Here is a 13,566-nt window from a genome sequence, read left to right as displayed (position 1 = left end):
ATCCTTGGGAAGCCGAGGCCAGCGCCTGCAACACAATGATGACAGCCCATCCCACGATATCACACAAGACCTGTCCTCATGATACCTTACCTTTCTCTCCAGGGCAGCAGCCACTACGCAGGCTTAAATGCAGCACTCGATCCTCAGCCCATTCCACGATGATCCACTTAGCGCCAACAGTGTGCTGGCAGCTTCAGGGGCAGCAGCGAGGCCTAATCCATCAGCCCCCTTCCGCCATCACCAAACTCCATCCCACCCCCGCCCACTGCTCCAGCCCCACCGGGCACTCAAGAACCTCACCGCACCAAACACAACAACAGAGAGGGCCACAGGCCTGGCCAGAGGCTCCAGGCTCCAACCAGGGAACCTTGCTCATTTTGACTTCCAAAATCAACCACTGAAGCGGCATGCACAAAGCGTGATCCTGGTCAAAACACACTTCTCCAAGCTGAAAGCTCACTGGGCCCACACCAGCACACACTCCGACTCTGAAGACTAGCAGGAGAGCCTGCCCCTTTGCATTCCCTCACAGCCTTTTAGCAGGGACCGCGGATTCATAGATGACCCAGCTTATGGGCAGACACGGTCGACCCTCAGTCAGGAGCCCCTCCAATACTGGAGTCCTTGGTGGTGTTTGCGTGCATGTCGGCAGGGGACACTGGCCTTCACTCCTAACAGTCCCCTACACCCGAGAGAGGAAACGTGCTGAACCTCAGTTTCGATAAGGATACGGTAGAGTGTTCTCAACCATTTTGTTCAGAGTTTCCAAGGAATGCATACAAGGGTGTCATCATCGATCCAAGCACATGCTGCGATGCTGCAGAACACAACCGGGCAGTGCGCCGGGCTCTGCAGGGGAGTCATGAGCCTGGGGTACCCCAAAATCCTGGAGCATCCACAGCCCTCCGGCCACTCAACAAGACGAACAATCAAGCCACTCTTACAGCCATTGGGCCCATCTTAGGAAAACCTAGTATCTAATGGCACATCCTGGGCTGGTTGAATACCTACCATCCTGAGTTATCCGCGACCATGCTCGGGAACATGGCCCCGCCTCACTTTTTCCAGTTCTTCTTAGCACCTCCAGTCATCAGAGCACACGAAGATCTTCTTGTTTTTGCCGACTTCGAGGCTTGCTCAGCAACTGCACCTGGGAAGTGGACTGGTGTCCTCAAAGGACATGATCCATAGAAACATTTACCTGGGCTTGAGCTCTGAAACTGCTTCCCAAGGACCTCTATACCTTACCGAGAATTGACTGCATGTCTGATAGTACGACTGCAGGAAGCTACGCACATACATTGGCCGGTGTGTGAGAGGCTGTATTTCTGTGTTCACACGTGTGACTGTGACTGCACACGCAGACGCTCTTGTGGGGTTCTCTGTGTGCTGCTGACTACGCGTCTTGGTCTCTGTGTGTCCCTGTAGCCCTGTGAAGAGGCGTCCAACAGTAAACGCAATAGTTTATACACAACACCCTATCTAGACTCACAAATGAAAGGAGAAAGCCCCCTGTCAGCTTCCAGAGGCCGCATGCAAACTTTAACCCCCAGGGGCTGTTGAAATACTCCACGGACTCCCGCTCTCCCACAGCCACGCCTTCTGACCAGAGCACAAAGACTGGACGAGACCTGCCTCCCGGCCGTGGGTGTGACATCTACGAGCATCTCGAGAACCTGCCAGCTACCAGCACATCTCATGTGCACTTGGGGTCACTCTCAGCACTTTCGGAAGCAAGGGAACACCCATGGGTGAGCCGACACCGACCTACAGCATTCTACTGGCAAGATGCAGCCTGAAACCACTCAAGGGGCTAAAGAACATCAAACAAAGTGCAACTCCTTGCCAACTAGGCCTAATCACTTTCCTTTGACCCGTGGGAATGCCCACCACAGGAAGCAGTGGGCTTCAGCAGCCATGACCCATGTTGGAACCCCACAGCGGAAACTAGGCCACCTTCCCGGCCATGTCTCAAGCAGTTCCCATCCTGCAAGGTTCACGGCCCTGACCCCTAAAGAACCGCTCAAACGCTCAACAGCCTCGTCCAACGTGCCCTACTCCAGCCAGCAGGCCGCCGCGTCCCTACTGGAAGCCACAGACATCTTCCGAACACGGGAACACTGAACACCAGGGAAGACAGACCGCAAGCCTGTCTGCTTTGAAGATGCTGATCCCACCTGATGCATCCTGGAAATTCTCCACTGCCACAGTGACACCACTGAGGAACTCAGAGTGATCAAAGGCATGGTCCCCGAGGACCACAGACAGACTTGCAACGGAAGACCTCTGCCATGTGAGGGGACTTGGAAGCCTGAAGGGGAAGAGTGGCTGGCCTTGGCAGCGCACCAGGGATGGCAACAGTGCCCCCTTCTCTGCCCCGCCAAGAACTGCTCTGGATAAAGCTCTGGCTATTCGAAAGGCCTGCATGCCGCACGGGCCGGCCGCGTCATGCCCTCCGGCAGAAACACTATCGCTTTGCACATTCCCAAAAGTGGGAAAAGAGCGACCCAAGGGCTTGTTTGCATAACTCAGCTACCCCCAAGAAGGTCGGCACAGATGCCTCAGCATATCCATCTTCTCTATGTCCCGCAAGACACCCGTGGGGAGTCACTCCACTGGAAACGGGATTGCAACTCTTCACAGGTAACCTACCTCACTGCATCCTCATGAACTGCCAAAGCCATCCCCACCATAGGCAGCTGATGCCAGGCCATCACGAACAAGACACATCCTTGGGAAGCCGAGGCCAGCGCCTGCAACCCAATGATGACAGCCCATCCCACGACATCACACAGGACCTGTCCTCATGATACCTTACCTTTCTCTCCAGGGCAGCAGCCACTACGCAGGCTTAAATGCAGCACTCGATCCTCACCCCACTCCACGATGATCCACTTAGCGCCAACAGTGTGCTGGCAGCTTCAGGGGCAGCAGCGAGGCCTAATCCATCAGCCCCCTTCCGCCATCACCAAACTCCATCCCAACCCCGCCCACTGCTCCAGCCCCACCGGGCACTCAAGAACCTCACCGCACCAAACACGACAACAGAGAAGGCCACAGGTCTGGCCTGAGGCTCCAGGCTCCAACCAGGGAAACTTGCTCATTTTGGCTTCCAAAATCAACCACCGAAGCGGCATGCACAAAGCGAGATCCTGGTCAAAACACACTTCTCCAAGCTGAAAGCTCACTGGGCCCACACCAGCACACAGTCCGACTCTGAAGACTAGCAGGAGAGCCTGCCCCCTTGCATTCCCTCACGGCCTTTTAGCAGGGACCGCGGATTCATAGATGACCCAGCTTATGGGCAGACACGGTCGACCCTCAATCAGGAGCCCCTCAAATACTGGAGTCCATGGTGGTGTTTGCGTGCATGTCGGCAGGGGACACTGGCCTTCACTCCTAACAGTCCCCTACACCCGAGAGAGGAAACGTGCTGAACCTCAGTTTCGATAAGGATACGGTAGAGTGTTCTCACCCATGTTGTTCAGAGTTTCCAAGGAATGCATACAAGGGTGTCATCATCTATCCAAGCACATGCTGGGATGCGGCAGAACACAACCGGGCAGTGCGCCGGTCTCTGCAGGGGAGTCATGAGCCTGGGGTGCCCCAAAAGCCTTGAGAATCCACAGCCCTCAGGCCACTCAACAAGACGAACAATCAAGCCACTCTTACATCCATTGGGCCCATCTGAGGAAAACCTAATATCTAGTGGCACATCCTGGGGTGGTTGAATACCTACCATCCTGAGTTATCCCCGACCATGCTTGGGAACATGGCCCCGCCTCACTTTTTACAGTTCTTCTTAGCACCTCCAGTCATCAGGGCACACGAAGATCTTCTTGTTTTTGCCGACGGCGAGGCTTGCCCAGCAACTGCACCTGGGAAGTGGACTGGTGTCCTCAAAGGACATGATCCATACAAACATTTACCTGGGCTTGAGCTCTGAAACTGCTTCCCAAGGACCTCTATCCCTTACCGAGAATTGACTGCATGTCTGATAGTACGACTGCAGGAAGTTAGGCACATACATTGGCCGGTGTGTGAGAGGCTGTATTTCTGTGTTCACGCGTGTGACTGTGACTGAGTACGCAGACGCTCTTGTGGGTTTCTCCGTGTGCCCCTGACTATGCGTCTTGGTCTCTGTGTGTCCCTGTAGCCCTGTGAAGAGGCGTCCAACAGTAAACGCCATAGTTTATATACAACACCCTGTCTAGACCCCCAACTGAAAGGAGAAAGCCCCCTGTCAGCTTCCAGAGACCGCATGCAAACTTTAACCCCCAGGGGCTGTTGAAATACTCCACGGACTCCCGCTCTCCCACAGCCACGCCTTCTGACCACAGCACAAAGACTGGACGAGACCTGCCTCCCGGCCGTGGGTGTGACATCTACGAGCAACTCGAGAACCTGCCAGCTACCAGCACACCTGATGTGCACTTGGGGTCACTCCCAACATTTTGGAAGCAAGGGAACGCCCATGGTTGACCCGACACCGACCTACAGCATTCTACTGGCAAGATGCAGCCTGAAACCACTCAATGGGCTAAAGAACATCGAACAAAGTGCAACTTCTTGCCAACTAGGCCTAATCACTTTCCTTTGACCCGTGGGAATGCCCACCACAGGAAGCAGTGGGCTTCAGCAGCCATGACCCATGTTGGAACCCCAGAGCGGAAACTAAGCCACCTTCCCGGCCATGTCTCAGGCAGCTCCCATCCTGCAAGGTTCGCGGCCCTGACCCCTAAGGAACCGCTCAAACGCTCAACAGCCTCGTCCAACGTGCCCTACTCCAGCCAGCAAGGCGACGCGTCCCTACTGGAAGACACAGACATCTTCCGAACACGGGAACACTGAACACCAGGGAAGACAGACCGCAAGCCTGTCTGCTTTGAAGATGCTGATCCCACCTGATGCATCCTGGAAATTCTCCACTGCCACAGTGACACCACTGAGGAACTCAGAGTGATCAAAGGCATGGTCCCCGAGGACCACAGACAGACTTGCAACGGAAGACCTCTGCCATGTGAGGGCACTTGGAAGCCTGAAAGGGAACCGTGGCTGGCCTTGGCAGTGCACCAGGGATGGCAACAGTGCCCCCTTCTCTGTCCCGCCAACGGACTGCTCTGGATAAAGCTCTGGCTATTCGAAAGGCCTGCATGCCACACGGGCCGGCCGCGTCATGCCCTCCGGCAGAAACACTATCGTTTTGCACATTCCCAAAAGTGGGAAAAGAGCGACCCAAGGGCTTGTTTTCATAACTCACCTACCCCCAAGAAGGCCGGCACAGATGCCTCAGCATGTCCATCTTCTCTATGTCCCGCAAGACACCCGTGGGGAGTCACTCCTCTGGAAACGGGATTGCAACTCTTCACAGGTAACCTACCTCACTGAATCCTCATGAACTGCCACAGCCATCCCCACCATAGGCAGCTGATGCCACGCCATCACGAACAAGACACAACCTTGGGAAGCCGAGGCCAGCGCCTGCAACCCAATGATGACAGCCCATCCCACGACATCACACAGGACCTGTCCTCATGACACCTTACCTTTCTCTCCAGGGCAGCAGCCACTACGCAGGCTTAAATGCAGCACTCGATCCTCACCCCACTCCACGATGATCCACTTAGCGCCAACAGTGTGCTGGCAGCTTCAGGGGCAGCAGCGAGGCCTAATCCATCAGCCCCCTTCCGCCATCACCAAACTCCATCCCACCCCCGCCCACTGCTCCAGCCCCACCGGGCACTCAAGAACCTCACCGCACCAAACACGACAACAGAGAGGGCCACAGGCCTGGCCTGAGGCTCCAGGCTCCAACCAGGGAAACTTGCTCATTTTGGCTCCCAAAATCAACCACCGAAGCGGCATGCACAATGCGTGATCCTGGTCAAAACACACTTCTCCAAGCTGAAAGCTCACTGGGCCCACACCAGCACACACTCCGACTCTGAAGACTAGCAGGAGAGCCTGCCCCCTTGCATTCCCTCACGGCCTTTTAGCAGGGACCGCGGATTCATAGATGACCCAGCTTATGGGCAGACACGGTCGACCCTCAGTCAGGAGCCCCTCCAATACTGGAGTCCTTGGTGGTGTTTGCGTGCATGTCGGCAGGGGACACTGGCTTTCACTCCTAACAGTCCCCTACACCCGAGAGAGGAAACGTGCTGAACCTCAGTTTCGATAAGGATACGGTAGAGTGTTCTCACCCATGTTGTTCAGAGTTTCCAAGGAATGCATACAAGGGTGTCATCATCGATCCAAGCACATACTGGGATGCTGCAGAACACAACCGGGCAGTGTGCCGGGCTCTGCAGGGGAGTCATGACCCTGGGGTACCCCAAAAGCCTGGAGAATCCACAGCCCTCAGGCCACTCAACAAGACGAACAATCAAGCCACTCTTGCATCCATTGGGCCCATCTCAGGAAAAACTAATATCTAATGGCACATCTTGGGGTGGTTGAATACATACCATCCTGAGTTATCCCCGACTATGCTCGGGAACATGGCCCCGCCTCACTTTTTCCAGTTCTTCTTGGCACCTCCAGTCATCAGAGCACACGAAGATCTTCTTGTTTTTGCCGACGGCGAGGCTTGCCCAGCAACTGCACCTGGGAAGTGGACTGGTGTCCTCAGAGGACATGATCCATACAAACATTTACCTGGGCTTGAGCTCTGAAACTGCTTCCCAAGAACTTCTATCCCTTACCGAGAATTGACTGCATGTCTGATAGTACGACTGCAGGAAGTTAGGCACATACATTGGCCGGTGTGTGAGAGGCTGTATTTCTGTGTTCACGCGTGTGACTGTGACTGAGTACGCAGACGCTCTTGTGAGTTTCTCTGTGTGCCGCTGACTACGCGTCTTGGTCTGTGTGTGTCCCTGTAGCCCTGTGAAGAGGCGTCCAACAGTAAACGCCATAGCTTATACACAACACCATGTCTAGGCCGCCAACTGAAAGTTGAAAGCCCCCTGTCAGCTTCCAGAGGCCGCATGCAAACTTTAAACCCCAGGGGCTGTTGAAATACTCCACGGACTCCCGCTCTCCCACAGCCACGCCTTCTGACCAGAGCACAAAGACTGGATGAGACCTTCCTCCCAGCCGTGGCTGTGACATCTACGTGCAACTCGAGAACCTGCCAGCTACCAGCACATCTGATGTGCACTTGGGGTCACTCCCAGCACTTTCAGAAGCAGGGGAACTCCCATGGGTGACCCGACACCGACCTACAGCATTCTACTGGCAAGATGCAGCCTGAAACCACTCAATGGGCTAAAGAACATCGAACAAAGTGCAACTTCTTTCCAACTAGGCCTAATCACTTTCCTTTGAACCGTGGGAATGCCCACCACAGGAAGCAGTGGGCTTCAGCAGCCATGACCCATGTTGGAACCCCACAGCGGAAACTAGGCCACCATCCCGGCCATGTCTCTGGCAGCTCCCATCCTGCAAGGTTCGCGGCCCTGACCCCTAAGGAAACGCTCAAACGCTCAACAGCCTCGCCCAACGTGCCCAACTCCTGCCAGCAGGGCGACGCGACCCTACTGGAAGGCACAGACATCTTCCGAACACGGGAACACTGAACACCAGGGAAGACAGACCGCAAGCCTGTCTGATTTGAAGATGCTGATCCCACCTGATGCATCCTGGAAATTCTCCACTGCCACAGTGACACCACTGAGGAACTCAGAGTGATCAAAGGCATGGTCCCCGAGGACCACAGACAGACTTGCCACGGAAGACCTCTGCCATGTGAGGGCACTTGGAAGCCTGAAAGGGAACCGTGACTGGCCTTGTCAGTGCACCAGGGATGGCAACAGTGCCCCCTTCTCTGCCCCGCCAACGGACTGCTCTGGATAAAGCTCTGGGTATTCGAAAGGACTGCATGCCATATGGGCCGGCCGCGTCATGCCCTCCGGCAGAAACACTATCGCTTTGCACATTCCCAAAAGTGGCAAAAGAGTGACCCAAGGGCTTGTTTGCATAACTCACCTACCCCCAAGAATGCCGGCACAGATGCCTCAGCATGTCCATCTTCTGTATGTCCCGCAAGACACCCGTGGGGAGTCACTCCTCTGGAAACGGGATTGCAACTCTTCACAGGTAACCTACCTCACTGCATCCTCATGAACTGCCAAAGCCATCCCCACCATAGGCAGCTGATGCCAGGCGATCACGAACAAGACACATCCTTGGGAAGCCAAGGCCAGCGCCTGCAACCCAATGATGACAGCCCATCCCACGACATCACACAGGACCTGTCCTCATGATACCTTACCTTTCTCTCCAGGGCAGCAGCCACTACGCAGGCTTAAATGCAGCACTCGATCCTCACCCCACTCCACGATGATCCACTTAGCGCCAACAGTGTGCTGGCAGCTTCAGGGGCAGCAGCGAGGCCTAATCCATCAGCCCCCTTCCGCCATCACCAAACTCCATCCCACCCCCGCCAACTGCTCCAGCCCCACCGGGCACTCAAGAACCTCACCGCATCAAACACGACAACAGAGAGGGCCACAGGCCTGGCCTGAGGCTCCAGGCTCCAACCAGGGAACCTTGCTCATTTTGGCTCCCAAAATCAACCACCGAAGCGGCATGCACAAAGCGTGATCCTGGTCAAAACACACTTCTCCAAGCTGAAAGCTCACTGGGCCCACACCAGCAGACACTCCGACTATGAAGACTAGCAGGAGAGCCTGCCCCCTTGCATTCCCTCACGGCCTTTTAGCAGGGACCGCGGATTCATAGATGACCCAGCTTATGGGCAGAAACGGTCGACCCTCAGTCAGGAGCCCCTCCAATACTGGAGTCCTTGGTGGTGTTTGCGTGCATGTCGGCAGGGGACACTGGTCTTCACTCCTAACAGTCCCCTACACCCGAGAGAGGAAACGTGCTGAACCTCAGTTTCGATAAGGATACGGTAGAGTGTTCTCACCCATGTTGTTCAGAGTTTCCAAGGAATGCATACAAGGGTGTCATCATCTATCCAAGCACATGCTGGGATGCGGCAGAACACAACCGGGCAGTGCGCCGGGCTATACAGGGGAGTCATGAGCCTGGGGTACCCCAAAAGCCTGGAGAATCCACAGCCCTCAGGCCACTCAACAAGACGAACAATCAAGCCACTCTTACATCCATTGGGCCCATCTGAGGAAAACCTAATATCTAATGGCACATCCTGGGGTGGTTGAATACCTACCATCCTGAGTTATCCCCGACCATGCTCGGGAACATGGCCCCGCCTCACTTTTTCCAGTTCTTCTTAGCACCTCCAGTCATCAGGGCACACGAAGATCTTCTTGTTTTTGCCGACAGCGAGGCTTGCCCAGCAACTGCACCTGGGAAGTGGACTGGTGTCCTCAAAGGACATGATCCATACAAACATTTACCTGGGCTTGAGCTCTGAAACTGCTTCCCAAGGACCTCTATCCCTTACCAAGAATTGACTGCATGTCTGATAGTACGACTGCAGGAAGTTAGGCACATACATTGGCCGGTGTGTGAGAGGCTGTATTTCTGTGTTCACGCGTGTGACTGTGACTGAGTACGCAGACGCTCTTCTGGGTTTCTCTGTGTGCCGCTGACTACGCGTCTTGGTCTCTGTGTGTCCCTGTAGCCCTGTGAAGAGGCGTCCAACAGGAAAAGCCATACCTTATACACAACACCCTGTATAGACCCCCTAGTGAAAGGAGAAAGCCCCCTGTCAGCTTCCAGAGACCGCATGCAAACTTTAACCACCAGGGGCTGTTGAAATACTCCACGGACTCCCGCTCTCCCACACCCACGCCTTCTGACCACAGCACAAAGACTGGACGAGACCTGCCTCCCGGCCGTGGGTGTGACATCTACGTGCAACTCGAGAACCTGCCAGCTACCAGCACATCTGATGTGCACTTGGGGTCACTCCCAACATTTTGGAAGCAAGGGAACGCCCATGGTTGACCCGACACCGACCTACAGCATTCTACTGGCAAGATGCAGCCTGAAACAACTCAAGGGGCTAAAGAACATCGAACAAAGTGCAACTTCTTGCCAACTAGGCCTAATCACTTTCCTTTGACCCGTGGGAATGCCCACCACAGGAAGCAGAGGGCTTCAGCAGCCATGACCCATGTTGGAACCCCACAGCGGAAACTAAGCCACCTTCCCGGCCATGTCTCAGGCAGCTCCCATCCTGCAAGGTTCGCGGCCCTGACCCCCAAGGAACCGCTCAAACGCTCAACAGCCTCGTCCAACGTGCCCTACTCCAGCCAGCAGGGCGACGCGTCCCTACTGGAAGGCACAGACATCTTCCGAACACGGGAACACTGAACACCAGGGAAGACAGACCGCAGGACTGTCTGCTTTGAAGATGCTGATCCCACCTGATGCATCCTGGAAATTCTCCACTGCCACAGTGACACCACTGAGGAACTCAGAGTGATCAAAGGCATGGTCCCCAAGGACCACAGACAGACTTGCAACGGAAGACCTCTGCCATGTGAGGGCACTTGGAAGCCTGAAAGGGAAGAGTGGCTGGCCTTGGCAGCGAACCAAGCATGGCAACACTGCCCCCTTCTCTGCCCCGCCAACGGACTGCTCTGGATAAAGCTCTGGCTATTCGAAAGGCCTGCATGCCATACGGGCCGGCCGCGTCATGCCCTCCGGCAGAAACACTATCGCTTTGCACATTCCCAAAAGTGGGAAAAGAGCGACCCAAGGGCTTGTTTGCATAACTCACATACCCCCAAGAAGGCCGGCACAGATGCCTCAGCATGTCCATCTTCTCTATGTCCCGCAAGACACCCGTGGGGAGTCACTCCTCTGGAAACGGGATTGCAACTCTTCACAGGTAACCTACCTCACTGCATCCTCATGAACTGCCAAAGCCATCCCCACCATAGGCAGCTGATGCCAGGCCATCACGAACAAGACATATCCTTGGGAAGCCGAGGTCAGCGCCTGCAACCCAATGATGACAGCCCATCCCACGACATCACACAGGACCTGTCCTCATGATACCTTACCTTTCTCTCCAGGGCAGCAGCCACTATGCAGGCTTAAATGCAGCACTCGATCCTCACCCCACTCCACGATGATCCACTTAGCGCCAACAGTGTTCTGGCAGCTTCAGGGGCAGCAGCGAGGCCTAATCCATCAGCCCCCTTCCACCATCACCAAACTCCATCCCACCCCCGCCCACTGCTCCTGCCCCACCGGGCACTCAAGAACCTCACCGCACCAAACACGACAACAGAGAGGGCCACAGGCCTGGCCTGAGGCTCCAGGCTCCAACCAGGGAACCTTGCTCATTTTGGCTCCCAAAATCAACCACGGAAGCGGCATGCACAAAGCGTGATCCTGGTCAAAACACACTTCTCCAAGCTGAAAGCTCACTGGGCCCACACCAGCCCACACTCCGACTATGAAGACTAGCAGGAGAGCCTGCCCCCTTGCATTCCCTCACGGCCTTTTAGCAGGGACCGCGGATTTATAGATGACCCAGCTTCTGGGCAGACACGGTCGACCCTCAGTCAGGAGCCCCTCCAATACTGGAGTCCTTGGTGGTGTTTGCGTGCATGTCGGCAGGGGACACTGGCCTTCACTCCTAACAGTCCCCTACACCCGAGAGAGGAAACGTGCTGAACCTCAGTTTCGATAAGGATACGGTACAGTGTTCTCACCCATGTTGTTCAGAGTTTCCAAGGAATGCATACAAGGGTGTCATCATCTATCCAAGCACATGCTGGGATGCGGCAGAACACAACCGGGCAGTGCGCCGGGCTCTGCAGGGGAGTCATGAGCCTGGGGTACCCCAAAAACCTGGGGAATCCACAGCCCTCAGGCCACTCAACAAGACAAACAATCAAACCACTCTTACATCCATTGGGCCCATCTGAGGAAAACCTAATATCTAATGGCACATCCTGGGGTGGTTGAATACCTACCATCCTGAGTTATCCCCGACCATGCTCGGGAACATGGCCCCGCCTCACTTTTTCCAGTTCTTCTTAGCACCTCCAGTCATCAGGGCACACGAAGATCTTCTTGTTTTTGCCGACGGCGAGGCTTGCCCAGCAACTGCACCTGGGAAGTGGACTGGTGTCCTCACAGGACATGATCCATACAAACATTTAACTGGGCTTGAGCTCTGAAACTGCTTCCCAAGGACCTCTATCCCTTACCGAGAATTGACTGCATGTCTGATAGTACGCCTGCAGGAAGTTAGGCACATACATTGGCCGGTGTGTGAGAGGCTGTATTTCTGTGTTCACGCGTGTGACTGTGACTGAGTACGCAGAAGCTCTAGTGGGTTTCTCTGTGTGCCGCTGACTACGCGTCTTGGTCTCTGTGTGTCCCTGTAGCCCTGTGAAGAGGCGTCCAACAGTAAACGCCATAGCTTATACACAACACCCTGTCTAGACCCACAACTGAAAGGAGAAAGCCCCCTGTCAGCTTCCAGAGGCCGCATGCAAACTTTAACCCCCAGGGGCTGTTGAAATACTCCACGGACTCCCGCTCTCCCACAGCCACGCCTTCTGAACAAAGCACAAAGACTAGATGAGACCTTCCTCCCAGCCGTGGCTGTGACATCTACGTGCAACTCGAGAACCTGCCAGCTACCAGCACATCTGATGTGCACTTGGGGTCACTGCCAGCATTTTCGGAAGCAGGGGAACTCCCATGGTTGACCCGACACCGACCTACAGCATTCTACTGGCAAGATGCAGCCTGAAACCACTCAATGGGCTAAAGAACATCGAACAAAGTGCAACTTCTTTCCAACTAGGCCTAATCTCTTTCCTTTGACCCGTGGGAATGCCCACCACAGGAAGCAGTGGGCTTCAGCAGCCATGACCCATGTTGGAACCCCACAGCGGAAACTAGGCCACCTTCCCGGCCATGTCTCAGGCAGCTCCCATCCTGCAAGGTTCGTGGCCCTGACCCCTAAGGAACCGCTCAAACGCTCAACAGCCTCGCCCAACGTGCCCAACTCCAGCCAGCAGGGCGACGCGTCCCTACTGGAAGCCACAGACATCTTCCGAACACGGGAACACTGAACACCAGGGAAGACAGACCGCAAGCCTGTCTGCTTTGAAGATGCTGATCCCACCTGATGCATCCTGGAAATTCTACACTGCCACAGTGACACCACTGAGGAACTCAGAGTGATCAAAGGCATGGTCCCCGAGGACCACAGACAGACTTGCAACGGAAGACCTCTGCCATGTGAGGGCACTTGGAAGCCTGAAAGGGAAGAGTGGCTGGCCTTTGCAGTGCACCAGGGATGGCAACAGTGCCCCCTTCTCTGCCCCGCCAACGGACTGCTCTGGATAAAGCTCTGGCTATTCGAAAGGCCTGCATGCCACACGGGCCGTCCGCGTCATGCCCTCCGGCAGAAACACCATCGCTTTGCACATTCCCAAAAGTGGGAAAAGAGCGACCCAAGGGCTTGTTTGCATAACTCACCTACCCCCAAGAAGGCCGGCACAGATGCCTCAGCATGTCCATCTTCTCTATGTCCCGCAAGACACCGTGGTGAGTCACTCCTCTGGAAACGGGATTGCAACTCTTCACAGGTAACCTACC

The 13,566-nt window shown here is 55.2% G+C and overlaps 5 non-coding genes across 5 annotated transcripts; all 5 read right to left on the bottom strand.

The window, feature by feature from the left end:
- Positions 1 to 707: 707 nt before the first annotated feature.
- LOC137777633 (small nucleolar RNA SNORD116) lies at positions 708 to 800 on the bottom strand. Its single transcript, XR_011076579.1, has one exon. It is a non-coding gene; the product is annotated as a small nucleolar RNA SNORD116 (small nucleolar RNA).
- Positions 801 to 3,435: 2,635 nt separating this feature from the next.
- LOC137750847 (small nucleolar RNA SNORD116) lies at positions 3,436 to 3,528 on the bottom strand. The gene has a single exon (XR_011070630.1). It is a non-coding gene; the product is annotated as a small nucleolar RNA SNORD116 (small nucleolar RNA).
- Positions 3,529 to 6,163: 2,635 nt separating this feature from the next.
- LOC137777234 (small nucleolar RNA SNORD116) lies at positions 6,164 to 6,256 on the bottom strand. Its single transcript, XR_011076472.1, has one exon. It is a non-coding gene; the product is annotated as a small nucleolar RNA SNORD116 (small nucleolar RNA).
- A 2,636-nt stretch (positions 6,257 to 8,892) lies between these two features.
- On the bottom strand, positions 8,893 to 8,985 carry LOC137750836 (small nucleolar RNA SNORD116). The gene has a single exon (XR_011070621.1). It is a non-coding gene; the product is annotated as a small nucleolar RNA SNORD116 (small nucleolar RNA).
- A 2,635-nt stretch (positions 8,986 to 11,620) lies between these two features.
- LOC137750999 (small nucleolar RNA SNORD116) lies at positions 11,621 to 11,713 on the bottom strand. Its single transcript, XR_011070673.1, has one exon. It is a non-coding gene; the product is annotated as a small nucleolar RNA SNORD116 (small nucleolar RNA).
- Between the last annotated feature and the right edge of the window lie 1,853 nt (positions 11,714 to 13,566).

The sequence above is a fragment of the Eschrichtius robustus genome, chromosome 1 (genome assembly GCF_028021215.1).
Source record: "Eschrichtius robustus isolate mEscRob2 chromosome 1, mEscRob2.pri, whole genome shotgun sequence".
In the NCBI taxonomy this organism is placed as follows: domain Eukaryota; kingdom Metazoa; phylum Chordata; class Mammalia; order Artiodactyla; family Eschrichtiidae; genus Eschrichtius; species Eschrichtius robustus.
Note: the sequence above shows the minus strand (reverse complement) of the source record. Positions and strands in the feature narration are given on the sequence as shown.